Genomic DNA, 20,625 nt, shown 5'->3' with positions numbered 1-20,625 from the left:
CTAACCAAGGTATATGGAGACCAGAACCGTGCACAGTGCTCCAAGTGTGGTCTAACCAAGGTATATGGAGACCAGAACCGTGCACAGTGCTCCAAGTGTGGTCTAACCAAGGTATATGGAGACCAGAACTGTGCACAGTGCTCCAAGTGTGGTCTAACCAAGGTATATGGAGACCAGAACTGTGCACAGTGCTCCAAGTGTGGTCTAACCAAGGTATATGGAGACCAGAACTGTGCACAGTGCTCCAAGTGTGGTCTAACCAAGGTATATGGAGACCAGAACTGTGCACAGTGCTCCAAGTGTGGTCTAACCAGGGTATATGGAGACCAGAACTGTGCACAGTGCTCCAAGTGTGGTCTAACCAAGGTATATGGAGACCAGAACTGTGCACAGTGCTCCAAGTGTGGTCTAACCAAGGTATATGGAGACCAGAACTGTGCACAGTGCTCCAAGTGTGGTCTAACCAAGGTATATGGAGACCAGAACTGTGCACAGTGCTCCAAGTGTGGTCTAACCCAGGTTACCAAATGCCAGTGGGTGGGACAGTGGGGGCCGAGTCTTGTGATCTATGCTCACAATCGAATAATAATCAGAAACACAAAAAGAAAAGTTTGAGCAAAGACGGTACAATTACACAAAGCTCGGAGAGAGAAGTCCCCCCGCCCAAAGGAAGACACGAGATCGGATTGAAAGGGGGAGGGGGGGGGAGGGGGGGGGAGGGGGGGGATGGGTGAGGGGTGGGTCCTGGTGACCGACGGGAGGGGGAGGATATCCTACTCGAAAGCCGGCTTGGTTCAGCAGCTATTGGACTGGGGGGGGGCGGCGCGACACACAGAAAGAGGGAAAGGGGGTCCCAGAGAAGATTGCATTCACGGAGAGGGGAGCAGGGGGGGGCAAAACAGCCCCCACCGATAATAACTGACCCCCCACCACCCCCCCCGCCGAAATCATGGATCCGAGCGAGACACCAATGGGGAATTTCAACACTGCTCGATTCGGGCCTGGGTGTGTGGGGGTCGCTCGCTTCTGAGTCAAGGGGTTGTCGGGGGGGGGTCGAGAGTTTGAGGAAATCTCCCAACGCTCCTCGGTCCCCCACCAATCCTCCCCCCACTTTTTCCTTTTGAACTCGAGCCTCCCAATGTGAGCTGGAGGCCCAGTTCCCCCGGGGGGGGGCCCGGGTCGGAGGTTTCAGGGGGGACTTTAAACCCAGAATCTGTTTTTGGGGTGTCCGAGGTGGGGGGGGGGTGTTAGAGATCCCATAGGGGAGGGGGGAGAGAGAGGGGGGGAGAGAGAGAGGGGGGGGAGAGAGAGGGGGGGGAGAGAGAGGGGGGGGAGAGAGAGGGGGGGGGGAGAGGGAGGGGGGGGAGAGGGAGGGGGGGGAGAGGGAGGGGGGGGAGAGAGAGGGGGGGGAGAGAGAGGGGGGGGAGAGAGAGGGGGGGGAGAGAGAGGGGGGGGAGAGAGAGGGGGGGGAGAGAGAGGGGGAGAGAGAGAGGGGGGGGAGAGAGAGAGGGGGGAGAGAGGGGGGGGGGAGAGAGAGAGGGGGGAGAGAGGGGGGGGGGAGAGAGAGGGGGGGAGAGAGAGGGGGGGGAGAGAGGGGGGGGGAGAGAGAGGGGGGGAGAGAGAGGGGGGGGAGAGAGAGAGGGGGGAGAGAGGGGGGGGGGAGAGAGAGGGGGGGGAGAGAGAGAGGGGGGGAGAGAGAGAGGGGGGGAGAGAGAGAGGGGGGGAGAGAGAGAGGGGGGGAGAGAGAGAGGGGGGGAGAGAGAGAGGGGGGGAGAGAGAGGGGGGGGAGGGAGAGAGGGGGGAGCGGGGGCGGGGGGAGCGGGGGGAGAGGGGGAGCGAGGGGGCGGCGGGAGAGAGAGGGGGGGCCGGGGGAGGGGAGAGCCCCTCCCAGCCGTCAGGGTCTCACTGCTTTTCCGGTTTTAATCTTTCCCGATGTCGCATCGCTTCCCGCGCCCGATATGGGGCGGGATTCGCGCTCGCAACGGGCTACTGCGCGCTGAGGAGAGGTCGTCAGGGGGGGGGGGGGGGGCGGGAGCGGGGAGGCAGGGGCGGGGTCTCTCGTTCCCCCCCCTGCCCCCGCCCCCCGCCCCGCCCCGCCTCAAGCCCGGTGAAGCCGCTGGTGGGCGCGGAGCGCGTTGACCCGGGCGAAGCCGCGGCCGCAGGCAGCGCAGCGGTAGGGCTTCTCGCCGGTGTGGCCCCGCTCGTGGTGCAGGAGCTCGGCGGCGCTGCCGAAGCCGCGGCGGCAGACCGAGCAGCGGTAGGGCCGCTCGCCGGCGTGGGCGCGGCGGTGGACGGCCAGCCGCGAGGAGTCGGCAAAGTCCTTCTGGCACAGCGGGCAACGGTAGGGCTTGTCGCCCGTGTGGGTGCGGCGGTGAGCCGTCAGGTGGCCGGCCCGGGCGAAGCCCTTGCCGCAGTCGGCGCAGCGGAATGGCCGCTCCCCGGTGTGCCGGCTGCGCTGGTGGTCGGCCAGGTGGGAGGAGGTGTAGAACGCCTGGCCGCAGTCGGCGCACTCGAAGGGCTTCTCGCCGGTGTGGATGCGCCGGTGCACGGCCAGGCTGCCCGAGCGGCCGAACCGCTTGCCGCACTCCTCGCAGACGTGCGGCTGCCGCCTGCGCTCCCCGCCGCCGCCCTCGTGCGTCCGCCGGTGACGCTGCAGCCGCGACGGGGCGTCAAAGCCCTTCTCGCAGTCCAGGCAGGGGTGCAATCGAGCGGCGCTCGTCCTCCTCCTCCGTCTCCGTCTCCGCGCCCCCTTCTCCGCCGCGTCTCCCGAGCTCTCCTGGTCCCGGTCGTCTCGATTTGGCTCCTCCATCGCCGATCTCGCCCCCTCTCTTGGCCGCCGCGGCGCGTGGAAACCTTCCGGGTGGGGGGAAGAAACCAGACTGGTTAGGACGACGACGATCTTGGCCGCTCGCCGAGAAGCGGTCGCGGCGGAGGGCGCCTCGCGGTTATCTCGTTGGCCGCCAAGCGCTCCCGGACGCGTTGAGGTGACGCAGCGTACAAGGAGGCCATTCGGCCCCTCGAGCCTGCTCTGCCATTCAATCAGATCATGGCTGATCTTCGACCTCAACTCCACTTTCCCGCCCGATCCCCATATCCCTCGATTCCCCCAGAGTCCAAAAATCCATCGATCTCAGCCTTGAATATCCTCAACGACTGAGCGTCCACAGCCCTCTGGGGTAGAGACTTCCAAAGATTCACCACCCTCTGAGTGAAGAAATTCCTCCTCATCTCAGTCTTGAATGTCCGACCCCTTATCCTGAGACTGTGCCCCCTAGTTCTAGACTCTCGAGCCAGGGGGGAAACAGCCTCTCAGCATCTACCCTGTCAAGCCCCCTCAGAATCGTATATGTTTCAATGAGATCACCTCTCATTCTTCGAAACTCCAGAGAGTATCGGCCCATTCTACTCAATCTCTCCTCATAGGACAACCCTCTCATCCCAGGAATCAATCTAGTGAACCTTCGTTGCACTGCCTCTAAGGCGAGTATATCCTTCCTTAGATAAGGAGACCAAAACTGTACACTGTACCCCAAGTGAGATCTCACCAGTGCCCTGTAAAACTGTACTAAGACTTCCTTACTCTTATACTCCAACCCCCTTTGCAATAAAGGCCAACACACCATTTGCCTTCCTAATTACTTGCTGTACCTGCATACTAACCTTTTGTGTTTCTTGTACAAGGACACGCAAATCCCTCTGAAGACCAATATTTAATAGTTTCTCACTATTTATAAAAATATTCTGTTTTTCTATTCTTCCTACCAAAGTGAATAACCTCACATCTCCCCACATTATACTCCATCTGCCGCCTTCTTGCCCACTCACTTAACCTGTCGATATCCCTTTGCAGACTCTTTGTGTCCACCTCACAGCTTACTCTCCCACCTGGCTTTGTATCGTCAGCAAACCTGGATCCATTACACTCGGTCCCTTCATCTAAGTCATTAATATAGATGGTAAATAGCTGAGGCCCGAGCACTGATCCCTGCGGTACCCCACTAGTTACAGCCTGCCGACCTGAGAATGACCCGTTTATCCCCACTCTCTGTTTTCTGTCCGTTAACTAATCCTCTACCCATGCTAATATATTACCCCCAACCCCATGAGCCCTTACCTTGTGTAACAACCTTTTATGTGGCACCTTATCGAATGCCCTTTTGAAAATCCCAATATACTCCCCTGCTCGTTACATCCTCAAAAAACTCTAATAAATTTGTCAAACACGATTTCCCTTTCATAAAACCACGTCGACTCTGCCCAATCGTATTTTCTAAGTGCCCTGTTACCACTTCCTTAGTAATGGATTTTCCAGACGACCGACGTCAGGCTAACTGGCCTGTCGCCCCCCGTTGAATCTCTCTCCCTCCGATCTTGAAGAGCGGGGTGACATTTGCTGCCTTCCAATCCACTGGGACCGTTCCAGAATCGAGGGAACCTCGGACGATCGAATTTGGAGTGTTTGGACGTCCCTCTCTACGGCTCCCCAGCCTGCCAACCAAATCCAACTCATCTCCAATCTCCTTAACGTCTCCCCATCTCTAAGACTCCAATCCTGACTGGAATCTCTCTGGTCGACAGGTGATCTAACAGAGGTCTCTGAAATGATTGAAGGGTTTGAGAGGGTCGATAGAGAGAAACTATGTCCTCTGGTGGCGGGGGGGGGGAAGAGTCCAGAACAAGGAGGCAGAATCTTAAAGTTCGAGCCAGGCCGTTCAGGGGTGACGTCAGGAAGCGTTTCATCACTCAAACGGGAGTGGGAATCTGGAACTCTCTCCCCCCAAAAAGGCCGTGGATGTTGGGGGATCAGTTGGAGCTTTCAAGACTGGAGATCGACAGATTTTTGTTGGGTATCGAAGGATTATGGAGCATAGGCGGGTAAATGGAGTTAGGATACAGATCGGCCGCGATCTGACTGAATGGTGGGACAGTCTCGAGGGGCTGAATGGGCCTCCTCCTGTTCCTATAGTAACAGGCTCAAGGGGGCTGAATGGGCCTCCTCCTGTTCCTATAGTAACAGGCTCGAGGGGCTGAATGGGCCTCATGTTCCTATAGTAACAGGCTCGAGGGGCTGAACGGGCCTCCTCCTGTCCCTATAGTAACAGGCTCGAGGGGCTGAATGGGCCTCATGTTCCTATAGTAACAGGCTCGAGGGGGCTGAACGGGCCTCCTCCTGTCCCTATAGTAACAGGCTCGAGGGGCTGAACGGCCTCCTCCTTTTCCAGAGGAGCATTTAAATTTTTGGGGGGGGAGCGAGGGACGGAAGCAAAACAAATCAGATAATTCACAATAAAAGACAGAAAGCAATAAACTTAAGACTTTTCCTTTGCTACGAACTGATTTCTGCAATAAAATCCCAAACCTTTGAAAACCAACATTTTGCAACCATTTAAAATCACTTTTAAATTGCAATGATCTCCAAACCTCCACTTTGTGCCAAAAATTTTTAATAAAAAAAAATCACACTCTTCCTTGCAAGAATTTCAAAAAAAAAACCCCTCCTCTCCACTTTCTTCCTCTGTTTTTAAAAACCTTTCTTCTTTGCAATAATCTACCAGCTCCATTTTCTCTTTTTTTTTTGCAAACACAACTTGGAGGGGGAAGAAGAGAGAGAAAGAGAAAGAGAGAAATAGAGAGAGAGAGACAGATCCAATCTTTGCAAAGGTTTGGCTGAGATTTGAAGCTTGCCTTTTGAATTATTATTTTATTTTTGGCAAAAAAAATAAGCTGCAAAAATTAAATTTTAAAATAAATAAATAATAAAAAGCTGGGCCCTGCTCTGAGTCTCCTTCCTCTTTGTTCCAGGCCATAAAGGTTTTTTTGCAAAATGCATATTTTTTTTAAAAAAAAACAAAATGTTTTTTTTGGTCTCTATGTCTATTTAAAATTAAGATTTTTTTAAATGCCTCTCACCTTGGGGTCTTGCAGGAATCGATCCTCCGACAGGTCGTTTTGTAAAATCTGCACCTCCGGGTCCTCCTGTTCTGCCTAGCAACAGCCGCCTCTCCCCGGGAAGCCCAGTCCACTCGAGCCTGCTGCTTTCCGCGAACGACTCCTCCAAGACCACTCCTCCTGCTTCCCACAATTCCAGCCGGCGCCCCCCCCACCGCCCCCGATAGGGCTTATTCCCGAGCGCGGGGCATTGTGGGGGCCGGGCCCCCGCCATCGCTCCCCCGCCTCCCCTCTCCCGCTGTGTCCGTTCAACAAGGTGGGGAGCTAGGGGGGGGGGAAAGGAGGCCGTTCAGCCCCATCGTTACTAGAATCGTATAGAGAGAGGAGGCGGCCGTTCAGCCCCATCGTTACTAGAATCGTATAGAGAGAGGAGGCGGCCGTTCAGCCCCATCGTTACTAGAATCGTATAGAGAGAGGAGGCGGCCGTTCAGCCCCATCGTTACTAGAATCGTATAGAGAGAGGAGGCGGCCGTTCAGCCCCATCGTTACTAGAATCGTATAGAGAGAGGAGGCGGCCGTTCAGCCCCATCGTTACTAGAATCGTATAGAGAGAGGAGGCGGCCGTTCAGCCCCATCGTTACTAGAATCGTATAGAGAGAGGAGGCGGCCGTTCAGCCCCATCGTTACTAGAATCGTATAGAGAGAGGAGGCGGCCGTTCAGCCCCATCGTTACTAGAATCGTAGAGAGTGGTTACAGCATGGAAGGAGGCCGTTCAGCCCTATCGTTACTAGAATCGTAGATAGTGGTTACAGCATGGAAGGAGGCCGTTCAGCCCCATCGTTACTAGAATTGGAGAGGAGGCGGCCACAGAAGGAGGCCGTTCAGTCCCATCGTTACTAGAATCGTAGAGTGGTTACAGCATGGAAGGAGGCCGTTCAGCCCCATCGTTACTAGAATCGTATAGAGAGGAGGCGGCCGTTCAGCCCCATCGTTACTAGAATCGTAGAGAGTGGTTACAGCATGGAAGGAGGCCGTTCAGCCCCATCGTTACTAGAATCGTAGAGAGTGGTTACAGCATGGAAGGAGGCCGTTCAGCCCCATCGTTACTAGAATCGTAGAGAGTGGTTACAGCATGGAAGGAGGCCGTTCAGCCCCATCGTTACTAGAATCGTAGAGAGTGGTTACAGCATAGAAGGAGGCCGTTCAGCCCCATCGTTACTAGAATCGTAGGGAGTGGTTACAGCATGGAAGGAGGCCGTTCAGCCCCATCGTTACTAGAATCGTATAGAGAGAGGAGGCGGCCGTTCAGCCCCATCGTTACTAGAATCGTAGAGAGTGGTTACAGCATGGAAGGAGGCCGTTCAGCCCTATCGTTACTAGAATCGTAGATAGTGGTTACAGCATGGAAGGAGGCCGTTCAGCCCCATCGTTACTAGAATTGGAGAGGAGGCGGCCACAGAAGGAGGCCGTTCAGCCCCATCGTTACTAGAATCGTAGAGTGGTTACAGCATGGAAGGAGGCCGTTCAGCCCCATCGTTACTAGAATCGTAGAGTGGTTACAGCATGGAAGGAGGCCGTTCAGCCCCATCGTTACTAGAATCGTAGAGAGGAGGCGGCCGTTCAGCCCCATCGTTACTAGAATCATACAGAGTGGTTACAGCATGGAAGGAGGCCGTTCAGCCCCCATCGTTACTAGAATCATAGAGGAGGCAGTTCAGCCCCATCGTTACTAGAATTGGAGAGGAGGCGGCCACAGAAGGAGGCCGTTCAGCCCCATCGTTACTAGAATCGTAGAGTGGTTACAGCATGGAAGGAGGCCGTTCAGCCCCATCGTTACTAGAATCGTATAGAGAGAGGAGGCGGCCGTTCAGCCCCATCGTTACTAGAATCATACAGAGTGGTTACAGCATGGAAGGAGGCCGTTCAGCCCCCATCGTTACTAGAATCATAGAGGAGGCAGTTCAGCCCATCGTTACTAGAATCGTAGAGAGGAGGCGGCCGCAGAAGGAGGCCGTTTAGCCCATCTTTTACATAGAATTGTAGAGAGGAGGCAGCCACAGAAGGAGGCCGTTCAGCCCCATCGTTACTAGAATCGTATAGAGAGGAGGCGGCCGTTCAGCCCCATCGTTACTAGAATCGTATAGAGAGAGGAGGCGGCCGTTCAGCCCCATCGTTACTAGAATCGTACAGAGAGAGGAGGCGGCCGTTCAGCCCCATCGTTACTAGAATCGTAGAGAGTGGTTACAGCATGGAAGGAGGCCGTTCAGCCCCATCGTTACTAGAATCGTATAGAGAGAGGAGGCGGCCGTTCAGCCCCATCGTTACTAGAATCATACAGAGTGGTTACAGCATGGAAGGAGGCCGTTCAGCCCCCATCGTTACTAGAATCATAGAGGAGGCAGTTCAGCCCATCGTTACTAGAATCATAGAGGAGGCAGTTCAGCCCATCGTTACTAGAATTGTAGAGAGGAGGCGGCCACAGAAGGAGGCCGTTCAGCCCATCGTTACTAGAATCGTAGAGAGTGGTTACAGCATGGAAGGAGGCCGTTCAGCCTCATCGTTACTAGAATCGTAGAGAGGAGGCGGCCACAGAAGGAGGCCGTTCAGCCCATCTTTTACATAGAATTGTAGAGAGGAGGCAGCCGCAGAAGGAGGCCGTTCAGCCCCATCGTTACTAGAATTGGAGAGAGGAGGCGGCCGTTCAGCCCCATCGTTACTAGAATCATATAGAGTGGTTACAGCATGGAAGGAGGCCGTTCAGCCCCATCATTACTAGAATCGTAGAGAGTGGTTACAGCATGGAAGGAGGCCGTTCAGCCCCATCGTTACTAGAATCGTAGAGAGTGGTTACAGCATGGAAGGAGGCCGTTCAGCCCCATCGTTACTAGATTCGTAGAGAGTGGTTACAGCATGGAAGGAGGCCGTTCAGCCCTATCGTTACTAGAATCGTAGAGAGGAGGCGGCCGTTCAGCCCCATCGTTACTAGATTCGTAGAGAGTGGTTACAGCATGGAAGGAGGCCGTTCAGCCCCATCGTTACTAGAATCGTAGAGAGTGGTTACAGCATGGAAGGAGGCCGTTCAGCCCCATCGTTACTAGAATCGTAGAGAGTGGTTACAGCATGGAAGGAGGCCGTTCAGCCCCATCGTTACTAGAATCGTAGAGAGTGGTTACAGCATGGAAGGAGGCCGTTCAGCCCCATCGTTACTAGAATCGTAGAGAGGAGGCGGCCACAGAAGGAGGCCGTTCAGCCCATCTTTTACATAGAATTGTAGAGAGGAGGCAGCCGCAGAAGGAGGCCGTTCAGCCCCATCGTTACTAGAATCGTAGAGAGTGGTTACAGCATGGAAGGAGGCCGTTCAGCCTCATCGTTACTAGAATTGTAGAGAGGAGGCGGCCACAGAAGGAGGCCGTTCAGCCCATCTTTTACATAGAATTGTAGAGAGGAGACAGCCACAGAAGGAGGCCGTTCAGCCCATCTTTTACATAGAATTGTAGAGAGGAGGCAGCCGCAGAAGGAGGCTGTTCAGCCCCATCGTTACTAGAATCGTAGAGAGGAGGCGGCCCCAGAAGGAGGCCGTTCAGCCCATCTTTTACATAGAATTGTAGAGATAACAGCCACAGAAGGAGGCCGTTCAGCCCCATCGTTACTAGAATCGTAGAGAGTGGTTACAGCATGGAAGGAGGCCGTTCAGCCCCCATCGTTACTAGAATCGTAGAGAGGAGGCAGCCACAGAAGGAGGCCGTTCAGCCCATCTTTTACATAGAATTGTAGAGAGGAGACAGCACGGAAGGAGGCCATTCAGCCCCATCGTTACTAGAATCGTAGAGAGGAGGCAGCCACAGAAGGAGGCCATTCAGCCCCATCGTTACTAGAATCGTAGAGAGGAGGCAGCCACAGAAGGAGGCCATTCAGCCCATCTTTTACATAGAATTGTAGAAAGGTTACAGCACGGAAGGAGGCCATTCGTCCCATCGAGTCCGTGCCGGCTCTATGCAAGAGCAATCCAGCTAGTCCCACTCCCCCGCCCTTTCCCCGTAGCCCTGCACATTCTTTCCCTTCAAGTATTTATCCAGTTCCCTTTTGAAGGCCATGATTGAATCTGCCTCCACCACCCCCTCGGGCAGTGCATTCCAGATCACGACCGCTCGCTGGGTAAAAAAGTTTCTCCTCATGTCGCCTTTGGTTCTTTCACCAATCACCTTAAATCTGTGTCCTCTGGTTCTCGACCCTTCCTCCAATGGGAACAGTTTCTCTCTATCTACTCTGTCTGGACCCTTCATGATTTTGAACCCCTCGATCAAATCTCCTCTCGACCGTCTCTGTTCCAAGGAGAACAACCCCAGCTTCTCCAGTCTGTCCACGTAACTAAAGTCCCTCATCCCTGGAATCATTCTAGTAAATCTCCTCTGCACCCTCTCTAAGGCCTTCACAACATAGAACGTGTTACATGAAATTTAATAGCTGCTGCCTTTCGGGGAGGTGTCATTTTTCGCTCCGAAAGAGATGGAGAACTTCTGCAAATGATGTCTTCGGAGAGTCGATACATGGAACGTACAGCAGAGAGACAGGCCATTCGGCCCAACGGGTCTATCCCGGTGTTTATGCTCCACACGAGCCTCCTCCCTCCCTACTCCATCTCATCCTATCACCCTATCCTTCTATTCCTTTCTCCCTCATGTGTTTATCCGGCTTCCCCTTAAATCCATCTCCACTATTCACCTCAACTACTCCTTGTGGGAGCGAGTTCCACATTCTCACCGCTCTCTGGGGAAAGAAGTTTCTCCTGAATTCCCGATTGGATTTATTACTGACTATCTTATATTTATGGCCCCGAGTTCTGGTCTCCCCCACAAGGGGAAACATCTTCTCTACGTCTACCCCATCGAACCCTTTCATAATCTTAAAGACCTCGATCAGGTCACCCCTCAGTCTGCTCTTGTCGAGAGAAAAGAGCCCCAGCCTGTTCAGCCTTTCGCGATAGGTCGAATCTCTCAGTTCTGGTATCATCCGAGTGTCCGCCCCGGCCGAGAAACGAGCCACCCAGGCTAATCCCACTTTCCCGCACTCGGTCCGTAGCCCTGCAGGTCACGGCTCTTCAGGTGCACATCCAGGTACTTTTTAAACGAGGTGAGGGTTTCTGCCTCTCCCACCCTCTCAGGCAGTGAGTTCCAGACCCCCACCACCCTCTGGGTGAAAAAAATTCTCCTCAACTCCTTCTACCAATTACTTAAATCTATGCCCCCTGGTTATTGACCCCTCTGCTAAGGGAAATAGGTCGTCCCTATCCACTCTATCTCGTCCCCTCATAATTTTATACATCTCAATATTGTCTCTACATTGTTTGAGGGTGGGGAGACCACCAAAGTAGAGGAGACTGCACCGTGAGTGGGCCAATACAGTATATAGTGTCAGCCCTGGCTCAGTCGGCAGCACTCACCTCGGAGTCTGAAGGTCGAGGGTTCGAGCCCCCACCCCAGAGACTCGAGCCCCATAATCCAGGCCCACACTCCCCGGTCCCAGTACTGAGGGAGTGCTGCACTGTCGGAGGTAGATGGATATACTCTAGGACTCGAGCCCCATAATCCAGGCCCACACTCCCCGGTGCCAGTACTGAGGGAGTGCTGCACTGTCGGAGGTAGATGGATATACTCTAGGACTCGAGCCCCATAATCCAGGCCCACACTCCCCGGTGCCAGTACTGAGGGAGTGCTGCACTGTCGGAGGTAGATGGATATACTCTAGGACTCGAGCCCCATAATCCAGGCCCACACTCCCCCGGTGCCAGTACTGAGGGAGTGCTGCACTGTCGGAGGTAGATGGATATACTCTAGGACTCGAGCCCCATAATCCAGGCCCACACTCCCCGGTGCCAGTACTGAGGGAGTGCTGCACTGTCGGAGGGAGATGGATATACTCTAGGACTCGAGCCCCATAATCCAGCCCCACACTCCCCGGTCCCAGTACTGAGGGAGTGCTGCACTGTCGGAGGTAGATGGATATACTCTAGGACTCGAGCCCCATAATCCAGGCCCACACTCCCCGGTGCCAGTACTGAGGGAGTGCTGCACTGTCGGAGGTAGATGGATATACTCTAGGACTCGAGCCCCATAATCCTGGCCCACACTCCCCCGGTGCCAGTACTGAGGGAGTGCTGCACTGTCGGAGGTAGATGGATATACTCTAGGACTCGAGCCCCATAATCCAGGCCCACACTCCCCGGTGCCAGTACTGAGGGAGTGCTGCACTGTCGGAGGTAGATGGATATACTCTAGGACTCGAGCCCCATAATCCAGGCCCACACTCCCCGGTCCCAGTACTGAGGGAGTGCTGCACTGTCGGAGGTAGATGGATATACTCTAGGACTCGAGCCCCATAATCCAGGCCCACACTCCCCCGGTGCCAGTACTGAGGGAGTGCTGCACTGTCGGAGGTAGATGGATATACTCTAGGACTCGAGCCCCATAATCCAGGCCCACACTCCCCCGGTCCCAGTACTGAGGGAGTGCTGCACTGTCGGAGGTAGATGGATATACTCTAGGACTCGAGCCCCATAATCCAGGCCCACACTCCCCGGGTGCCAGTACTGAGGGAGTGCTGCACTGTCGGAGGGAGATGGATATACTCTAGGACTCGAGCCCCATAATCCAGGCCCACACTCCCCGGTCCCAGTACTGAGGGAGTGCTGCACTGTCGGAGGGAGATGGATATACTCTAGGACTCGAGCCCCATAATCCAGGCCCACACTCCCCGGGTGCCAGTACTGAGGGAGTGCCGCACTGTCGGAGGTAGATGGATATACTCTAGGACTCGAGCCCCATAATCCAGGCCCACACTCCCCGGGTGCCAGTACTGAGGGAGTGCTGCACTGTCTGAGGTGCCGTCTTTCGGACGAGACGTTAAACCGAGGGCCCCGTCTGCCTTCTTAGGCGGGTGTAAAAGATCCCACGATGGAAGACGAGCAGGGGGGAGTTCTCCCCGGTGTTCCTGGGGCCGATATTTATCCCTCAACCAACATCACTAAAAAAAAAAATACAGACGATCTGGGTCACTTATCACAGTGCTGTTTGTGGGATCTTTCTGTGCGCAAATCGCCTGCCGCGTTTCAAACAGTGACCGAACTTCAGAAGAAGTTCTTAATTGGGCCGTGAGGCGATTTGGGACATTGCGACAGGGCGATACATTCTTTTCACCTCTCGCGGAACATGTACAAAGCTGTTCCGTCTTTAAAATCAGGTCTCGCTGGCTGGAATCCATCACTCAGGGCACATTTTCACCGTTTACTAAATCTTTATTAATCTAACAATTTTTTTTTTTTAAAAATTGGTCACTTCTATGATTCGAACAACATTTCTCCAAATTCTAAATCCTCACCCACTGGCCTCGAAGATTCCCACACATCGGGGAAAAGCCCAATCCATTCTCCCCTCGTCACCCGTGCAAATTCTCTCTTAAAAAAACCAGTACGTACCTCATTTTTTTATTTTAATATTAAGCGAGATAAATTATAGTCGAAAGACTGAATTATTCTTAAAAGGAGCGAGCCATTGGTTTTTAAATATCCGTCTTTAAGGGGATTGGGGGGGGGAAGCAAAGTCTCTTTTTTTTGTGGTGGGGGGGTGCTGGAGAATTGAAACTGGGAGATGGAACATTAAGAACAAGTCTCGGGGCCAGGACCACAGATACCAGGACCACAGTGCGTCCACGGTGTCGTTGATGGGTTTAGTCGGCCTGGGTCATTGATGGAGACCCGGAGGGTGTGGGGGTAGTTAGGGGCAGGAGCACACTGGGACTCTCCCTTCAGGAGCAGGCAACGGGGAGGGTGGTCCCAGCTGGGAATCTACGAGGCTCGGTGACAGTTCCACCAGTACACACTCAACCCCTCGACTTCTGGCGATTTGCTGACCCCCCCACGCCCCACGACAGACAGACACACAGAGCGAGAGAGAGAGAGAGAGAGAGAGGCAGACAGACACACAGACAGACAGACAGACAGCAAGCGAGCAAGCAAGCGAGAGGCAGACAGACACAGACAGAGAGCGAGAGAGCGGCAGACAGACAGACACACAGACAGAGACAGAGAGAGAGAGAGAGGCAAATGACACACAAAGCGAGAGGGAGGGAGAGAGGCAGATGACACACAGACAGAGCGAGGCAGACAGAGACAGCGAGCGAGAGAGAGGCAGAGAGGCAGACAGACAGATAGCGAGCGAGAGAGAGGCAGACAGACACAGACCAAGCCAGCCACAGAGACAGACAGCAAGAGACATACAGACACAGAGAGAGAGCGAGAGAGCGGCAGACAGACAGACACACAGACAGAGAACGAGAGAGAGCGAGAGAGAGAGAGAGGCAGACGACACAGACAGAGCGAGAGGCAGACAGACACACAGACAGAGAGCAAGAGAGACAGAGACACAGACCAAGCGAGCGAGCCAGACACAGAGACAGACAGCGAGAGAGACGGCGAGAGACAGACAGAGAGAGACAGACAGAGAGAGACAGACAGAGAGAGACAGACAGAGAGAGACAGACAGAGAGAGACAGACAGAGAGAGACAGACAGAGAGAGACAGACAGAGAGAGACAGACAGAGAGAGACAGACAGAGAGAGACAGACAGAGAGAGACAGACAGAGAGAGACAGACAGAGAGAGACAGACAGAGAGAGACAGACAGAGAGAGACAGACAGAGAGAGACAGACAGAGAGAGACAGACAGAGAGAGACAGACAGAGAGAGACAGACAGAGTTTGAGGGGTGGGGGATAGTCTTGGTCCATTTAACATGCTGAAAAGTACAAGGCATCATTCATCTGGGAGCCTCTTGTTCCTTTCGGACGGAGGGGGAGAGGGTCCAAATTCAGATCCTGGCGCCCTCTTTCCCGCCCCCCCCGGGCCTGGAGGTTTGGTGGGCCGGGCCGGGCCGATCGATCCCAAACCGGAACCCCTGGAAGATTGAGGTAGCATCGAGATAAGAGGCCCGTTTAGATGGGAAACGGGCGTCTGACCGTCCCTCCCTCCCTCCCTCCCTCCAGACGTCGTGGCATCCAATCACAATTCCCAGAAGGGCAAGAACCCGACACCTCACCCTGCTGTAGGGTATCGACCTCACCCCCAAATTCACTCCACCCAACGAGAGACAATCAGGCAGTGACGTGACCACCTCTTAAGAAGAAGATGGTGGGTGGTGGTTCTCCACGGTCCATATGGATCATTGGGCGGTCAGGTCAACAGGTACAAGATAAAAGAAAGCCCCCATCTCTCCGAACATGTCCACCATTCCAGCCCCACCACGAGACCCTCTCCCGCCATTGGGAGACGGAATCGGCTGTATTAATTGCCAATATCAATTGACGAATCCATTCTAAAGCAGTCTTGGGGTAAAGTCATTCTGGAGTTGGGATGGTTCAGTCAGACCAATGCCTGGAATGGACGTGGTCTTCAATCTTCTCCCATGTGTCGATCTGGTCGGGTCTGTCTCTCCCCACCTCCTCCGCCTGGCTCCCTCCCCCCCACAAAGTCTCTCCACGTTGGACTCGTTTTTCGGGAAATTAATCCCACAGCTCCCCACCCCCCTCCCTCCCTCCCTCCCAAAAGCACGAACCGGCCGGAGGAGATGGCAAACGACCTCTCTAGCCCGAGGTCCCAGGCAGTCCATCCACCGCTGCCCTGTGCTGCTTCTGGTAGGTCACGAAAGGCTCTCGCTGATCGCCGCTCTCCAACGACTGGAAGGGGACCCAGATCCCCTGGAGGAAACGGTCAAGGGGGTCCAAGTGGCCGAGACAAACCGAGACCTCTCTGGCCCCGCCGTTGTGCCGGGGCGGGGCTGGGGGAGAGGGTCCCGGGCCGGAGGAGCAGGCCAACTCTTGGAAAGAGACGGACGCCTCTTGAGATCTCGCTCCCGGAGGGCGGGCAGGACCTGGACTTTGCACGTACTCGACGTTGTGGAGATAAACCTGGCTTTTGTTACCCATCTCGAATCCTTCAAAGTTGCAACTCCCGCAAGGATGGATCTCAATTGGTGGAAAATCCAAACCAGTGATTATCCTGGGACCTCCAGGAGGTGGAGAGAGGAGAGACCTGAAACCAAGGAGCACCAATGATCACTTTATACCCTCGTCCTCTGATCTGGATCGGTCCTGTCGATGGGCAGGCCTCTTTCAGCATCATTAAAATGAATTTCCAGGGATCTGTGGGCTTTCAACTGCTTTAATTGCAAGTCATTCAAATCACAATTAGGACCCTTTTCATCCCATGCTTATCATGTGTTCCCTCAACTCAATCAACGACCACCCTCTGCAGAGAGTTAAGACCCCCGGGGAGAGAGTTAAGACCCCCGGAGAGAGAGTTAAGACCTCCGGGGAGAGAGTTAAGACCCCCGGGGAGAGAGGTAAGACCCCCGGGGAGAGAGTTGAGACCCTGAGGAGAGAGTTAAGACCCCTGAAGAGAGAGTTAAGACCCCCGGGGAGAGAGTTAAGACCCCCGGGGAGAGAGTTGAGACCCTGAGGAGAGAGTTAAGACCCCTGAAGAGAGAGTTAAGATCCCCGGGGAGAGAGTTAAGACCCCGAGGAGAGAGTTAAGACCCCTGAGGAGAGAGTTAAGACCCCCGAGGAGAGAGTTAAGACCCCGGGGAGAGAGTTAAGACCCCCGGGGAGAGAGTTAAGACCCCCGGGGAGAGAGTTAAGACCCCGGGGAGAGAGTTAAGACGCTGAGGAGAGAGTTAAGACCCCCGGGGAGAGAGTTAAGACCCCGGGGAGAGAGTTAAGACCCCGAGGAGAGAGTTAAGACCCCGAGGAGAGAGTTAAGACCTCGGGGAGAGAGTTAAGACCTCGGGGAGAGAGTTAAGACCCCGGGGAGAGAGTTAAGACCCCGGGGAGAGAGTTAAGACCCCGAGGAGAGAGTTAAGACGCTGAGGAGAGAGTTAAGACCCCGGGGAGAGAGTTAAGACCCCCGGGGAGAGAGTGAAGACCCCGGGGAGAGAGTGAAGACCCCGGGGAGTGAGTTAAGACCCCCGGGGAGAGAGTTAAGACCCCCGGGGAGAGAGTTAAGACCCCCGGGGAGAGAGTTAAGACCCCGGGGAGAGAGTTAAGACGCTGAGGAGAGAGTTAAGACCCCCGGGGAGAGAGTTAAGACCCCGGGGAGAGAGTTAAGACGCGGAGGAGAGAGTTAAGACCCCGGGGAGAGAGTTAAGACCCCGAGGAGAGAGTTAAGACGCTGAGGAGAGAGTTAAGACCCCGGGGAGAGAGTTAAGACCCCTGAGGAGAGAGTTAAGACCCCCGGGGAGAGAGTTAAGACCCCGGGGAGAGAGTTAAGACCCCCGGGGAGAGAGTTAAGACCCCGGGGAGAGAGTTAAGACGCTGAGGAGAGAGTTAAGACCCCCGGGGAGAGAGTTAAGACCCCCGGGGAGAGAGTTAAGACCCCCGGGGAGAGAGTTAAGACCCCGGGGAGAGAGTTAAGACGCTGAGGAGAGAGTTAAGACCCCCGGGGAGAGAGTTAAGACCCCGGGGAGAGAGTTAAGACGCGGAGGAGAGAGTTAAGACCCCGGGGAGAGAGTTAAGACCCCGAGGAGAGAGTTAAGACCTCGGGGAGAGAGTTAAGACCTCGAGGAGAGAGTTAAGACCCCGGGGAGAGAGTTAAGACCCCGGGGAGAGAGTTAAGACCCCGGGGAGAGAGTTAAGACCCCGAGGAGAGAGTTAAGACGCTGAGGAGAGAGTTAAGACCCCGGGGAGAGAGTTAAGACCCCCGGGGAGAGAGTGAAGACCCCGGGGAGAGAGTGAAGACCCCGGGGAGAGAGTTAAGACCCACGGGGAGAGAGTTAAGACCCCCGGGGAGAGAGTTAAGACCCCGGGGAGAGAGTTAAGACGCTGAGGAGAGAGTTAAGACCCCCGGGGAGAGAGTTAAGACCCCGGGGAGAGAGTTAAGACGCGAAGGAGAGAGTTAAGACCCCGGGGAGAGAGTTAAGACCCCGAGGAGAGAGTTAAGACCTTGGGGAGAGAGTTAAGACCCCGGGGAGAGAGTTAAGACCCCGGGGAGAGAGTTAAGACCCCGGGGAGAGAGTTAAGACCCCGAGGAGAGAGTTAAGACGCTGAGGAGAGAGTTAAGACCCCGAGGAGAGAGTTAAGACCCCTGAGGAGAGAGTTAAGACCCCGGGGAGAAAGTTAAGACCCCGGGGAGAGAGTTAAGACCTCGGGGAGAGAGTTAAGACCCCGGGGAGAGAGTTAAGACCCCGAGGAGAGAGTTAAGACCCCGAGGAGAGAGTTAAGACCCCGGGGAGAAAGTTAAGACCCCGGGGAGAGAGTTAAGACCTCGGGGAGAGAGTTAAGACCCCGGGGAGAGAGTTAAGACCCCGAGGAGAGAGTTAAGACCCCGAGGAGAGAGTTAAGACCCCGGGGAGAAAGTTAAGACCTCGGGGAGAGAGTTTAGACCCCCGGGGAGAGAGTTAAGACCCTGAGGAGAGAGTTAAGACCCCGGGGAGAGAGTTAAGACCCTGAGGAGAGAGTTAAGACCCCTGAGGAAAGAGTTTAGACCCCTGGGGAGAAAGTTAAGACTCTTGTGTGAGTTCCAGACCCCCACCACCCTCTGGGTGAAAAAACCCACGACAAATACACGTTAGTAAATGTAAACTGTAAAATAAGAGTTAGCAAATTTGTAAAAAATGACCATAAACTGAACTCAATGGTCAGGGGCCTGGTCCCCTTTTAATTTAACCCATTAGGAGCCATTGGGTCGTCCCCAGGAGCAGATCCCACCACCACCGCCCCCCCCGTCGCCCCCCGGCGGGCGGCCAAACGATCAGGAGCGTGAGGCCCTCGGGCCTGCTCCGCCATTCGATCAGATCATGGCTGGTCGTCGACCTCGACTCCACTTTCTCCCCCTGAAGGAGGGGGGGGGTCACAGTCTCTGGACACGGGGGGTCGGACATTTAGGACTGAGATGAGGAGACGTTTCTTCACTCGGAGGGTGGCATTCTCTACCTCAGAAGGCAGTGGAGGCCAAGTCACTAAATATATTCAAGGAGGAGCTGGATCGATTTCTAGACACAAAAGGCATCAAGGGGCATGGGGAGAGAGCGGGAATATGGTATTGAGAGAGAGGAGCAGCCGTGATCATATTGAATGGCGGAGCAGGCTAGAGGGGCTGAATGGCCTACTCCTGCTCCTATTTTCTGTGTTTCTATCCTTTGATTCCCCTCGAGTCCAAAAACCCATCGATCTCAGCCTTGAATATTCTCAACGACTGAGCGTCCACAGCCCTCTGGGGTAGAGAATTCCAAAGATTCGCCACCCTCTGAGTGAAGAAATTCCTCCTCATCTCAGTCTTGAATGTCCGACCCCTTATCCTGAGACTGTGCCCTCTAGTTCTAGACTCTCCAGCCAGGGGGGAAACAGCCTCTCAGCATCTACACTTGGAGCACTGTGTACAGTTCTGGTCTCCATATACCTTGGTTAGACCACACTTGGAGCAGTGTGCACAGTTCTGGTCTCCATATACCTTGGTTAGACCACACTTGGAGCAGTGTGCACAGTTCTGGTCTCCATATACCTTGGTTAGACCACACTTGGAGCACTGTGCACAGTTCCGGTCTCCATATACCTTGGTTAGACCACACTTGGAGCACTGTGCACAGTTCCAGTCTCCATATACCTTGGTTAGACCACACTTGGAGCACTGTGCACAGTTCCGGTCTCCATATACCTTGGTTAGACCACACTTGGAGCACTGTGTACAGTTCTGATCTCCATATACCTTGGTTAGACCACACTTGGAGCACTGTGCACAGTTCTGGTCTCCATATACCATGGTTAGACCACACTTGGAGCACTGTGTGCAGTTCTGGTCTCCATATACCTTGGTTAGACCACACTTGGAGCACTGTGCACAGTTCTGGTCTCCATATATCTTGGTTAGACCACACTTGGAGCACTGTGCACAGTTCTGGTCTCCATATACCTTGGTTAGACCACACTTGGAGTATTGTACACTGTTCCGGTCTCCATATACCATGGTTAGACCACACTTGGAGCACTGTGCACAGTTCTGGTCTCCATATACCTTGGTTAGACCACACTTGGAGCACTGTGTACAGTTCTGGTCTCCATATTATAAAAAGGATATTGAGGCACTGGAGAAGGTGCAAAAAAGATTTACTAGGATGATACCAGAACTGAGAGGTTCGACCTATCAGGAAAGGCTGAACAGGCTGGAGCTCTTTTCTCTCGAAAAGAGAAGGCTGAGGGGTGACCTGATCGAGGTCTTTAAGATTATGAAAGGGTTCGATAGGGTAGACGTAGAAAAGATGTTTCCACTTGTGGGGGAGACCAGAACTAGGGGGCCATAAATATAAGATAGTCAGTAATAAATCCAATCGGGAATTCAGGAGAAACTTCTTTCCCCAGAGAGTGGTGAGAATGTGGAACTCGCTCCCACAAGGAGTAGTTGAGGTGAATAGTGTGGATGGATATAAGGGGAAGTTGCTGCAGTTTCGGCCATGAGTTCTGTTTGCTGTAGTTCCTGGAGGCTCTTTTTAAATAGGTCCTGTGGACTGTTTGCTGTAGTTTGTTCGAGACTCTTTTAAAATAGACTCTGTAGACTGTTTGCTGTAGTTTGTTCGAGGCTCATTTTAAATAGACTCTGTAGACTGTTTGCTGTAGTTTGTTAGAGGCTCTTTTTAAATAGACTCTGTAGACTGTTTGCTGTAGATTGCAGAGGCTCTTTTTAAATAAACTCTGTAAACTG

The 20,625-nt window shown here is 54.2% G+C and overlaps 1 pseudogene; it reads right to left on the bottom strand.

Moving 5' to 3' along the window:
- Nucleotides 1-2,051: 2,051 nt before the first annotated feature.
- The window catches only part of LOC137313269 (zinc finger protein 845-like), a 49,702-nt pseudogene continuing 31,128 nt past the window's right edge, over nt 2,052-20,625 (bottom strand).

The sequence above is a fragment of the Heptranchias perlo genome, unplaced genomic scaffold (assembly GCF_035084215.1).
Source record: "Heptranchias perlo isolate sHepPer1 unplaced genomic scaffold, sHepPer1.hap1 HAP1_SCAFFOLD_454, whole genome shotgun sequence".
Classification (NCBI taxonomy): Eukaryota; Metazoa; Chordata; class Chondrichthyes; order Hexanchiformes; family Hexanchidae; genus Heptranchias; species Heptranchias perlo.
Note: the sequence above shows the minus strand (reverse complement) of the source record. Positions and strands in the feature narration are given on the sequence as shown.